Consider the following 2,500-nt stretch of genomic DNA (forward strand, 5'->3'; position numbering starts at 1 on the left):
TTCTCTTTCTTTCTTTTTTTTCTTTTTTTTTCTTCTTTTTTGGCTATACGTGATATCTAAAATGTAACTTCTTTTATTTTATTTAACGTTATAATGTTGTGTTTCCATTTACGAGTCACTGTTTTGGGAGAATGTTCTGTGTTATATAAAGTTCATATGTTCCTTCAATTGTTCATGTCCAGTGCTTTGTTATTACGTAGAACATTGTTAAGTTTGTGCAAGTAAAATTGTACCAAACGGTTTAAGAAAATCCTGTACCCTATTAATTCACAACCAATGATCCCCATTTATATCCAACTGACAATAATCCGAAAAAAAAAGTAAATCCAAAAAAAGTACAAAAAAATAAAATAAATAAAAAAAGCAGACGGAACTACCCACAACGTTATACATATTTACATAACCACCAACTTTTTTTTTTTTTTTTAATAAAGATATAACTCCCGACCCCAAAAAGACTGGAACGGAACCACGCGGACTCCAGCAGCTGGCCGCAACGCACAGCCAGGGAGAGAGGACGCGAGAAACACACACCCGCACTGTCCCGCTTCCGACGTCACACTGGCGCGGGTTCCGAGCTCGCATGCTCTCCCTGCCGACGGATCTAAGGTAGGTAGCGAGGCGGGTGGGTGGGTGAGGGGGGAGGGTGGAGGGGTGGAGGTGTGGATGAGGGGGATAGGTGGGTGAAGAGGGGGGAAGGGGATAGGTGGGTGAAGAGAGGAAGGGGAAGGGTGGGTGGGTGGGTGGGTGAGGGGGGAGGGGGATGGGTGGGGGGTGGGTGAAGAGGGGAAGGGGATGGGTGGGTGAAGGGGGGAAGGTGATGGGTGGGTGAGGGGGGAGGGGGATGGGTGGGTAGATGAAGAGAGGAAAGGGATGGGTGGGTGAGGGGGGAAGGGGATGAGTGGGGGGGGAGGCAGGGGAGAAGGTGATGGGTGGATGGGTGGGTGAAGAGGGGAAGGGGATGGATGGGTGGGAGGGTGAGGGGGGAAGGGGATGAGTGGGTGAAGAGAGGAAGGGGATGGGTGGATGGGTGGGTGAGGGGTGGGGAAGCAGGGGGGAAGGGGATGGGGGAGGAGGATGGGTGTGTGTAGGGGGAGGGAGGGTAGAAGGCGTGTGAGGAAGGAGGAGGGAGAAGAGAAGGAGGGTGGATAATGAAGAGGGTAGGCATGTGGATAGAGGGGGAGAGAGTGAAGTGGAGAAGGGTCGGTGGGTGGATGGAGAGGGAAGGGGATGGGTGGAGGGGGAGGAAGAGGGACGTGGATAGGTGGAAGAAGTGGAGAAGGATGAAGGGGAGGGACGTGGATAGGTGGAGGGGGAGAGTGAAGTGGAGAAGAGATGAGTAGGCGGGTGGATGTGGAGGGAGAAAGATAGGCAGGTGGATGGAGAGGGATGAGGTTGAGTGGAGGGGAAATGAGAAGAGAAGGATAGATGGGTGGATAGAAAGTGAGGGGAGAAGGCGAGTGGATAGGTGGCAAGGGAGTGGGGAAGGAGAGTGGGCGGGTGGGCGGGTGGGCGGGTGACGAAAAAAAAATTGGTCTTCGTGTTTCAATTATCATTTTATCCTCATTAGCGTGTTGGTAATATCATAATTGCTTTTGTAATGAGAGTCCATTATTGTCTTTACTAGTATTAACTATCATCAATATCAATTATCCTTAACATTAGCTATCATAATTTTGATTAGAATTAGCAATGGTAAAAGTAGTGATGATATTAGTATTAGTATTATTGATATGAATAATTATCATTATCAGTATCAATCATTTAGTAGTATCAAATATCATTAATATCAAATATGATCGTAACTGGTTTTATTATTACTTTTTGCAATGCCGGTAATAATCTTTTTGTTGAGTTCTTAGAAGAAAATACTTGTAAACAGGCAAAAATTATAATGATAATAAAAGAGAGAGAAAGATTGAGAGAGTGAGAGAGAGAGAGAGAGAGAGAGAATGAGAGACAAAAGGAGAGAGTGAGAGAGAAAGAGAGAGAGAGAGAGAGAGAGTGAGTGTGAGTGAGAGAAAGATAGAGAGAAAGAGAGTAAGTAAAAGAGAGAGAGAGAGAGTAAAAGAGAGAGACAGAAGGAGAGAGTGAGAGTAAAAGAGAGAGAGAAAGGAAAAAAGATTAAACTAAAAGATTATTTTCATTCTTGCAACGGAACAATGAGTCCTTAATCAAGTCAGTCAACGACATGACTAATTACCCGTGAAGTTGCAAGAACCTCTATTATCTGGACTATAATTTGATAGCTAAAAGATTCAGTGCATATAATTAGTAAAAAAAAAAAATAATAAATAAAAAAATAAAAAAAAATAAAAAATAAAAAAAAACGTATTTTTACCGCTGCAAATGAGCTTAAAATAGACTTTTTCTTATGTTTTATGTCAATAGAAATGTCTTTTTTGTCTCTTTCTCATCTTCTCTGAATAATCATTTTTATATTAATTGATATAATTTTATTTCATAGGACTATTCGCTCTTCTTCTTTTTCCTTTTCTTC

The sequence above is a fragment of the Penaeus vannamei genome, chromosome 23 (genome assembly GCF_042767895.1).
Source record: "Penaeus vannamei isolate JL-2024 chromosome 23, ASM4276789v1, whole genome shotgun sequence".
NCBI lineage: Eukaryota > Metazoa > Arthropoda > Malacostraca > Decapoda > Penaeidae > Penaeus > Penaeus vannamei.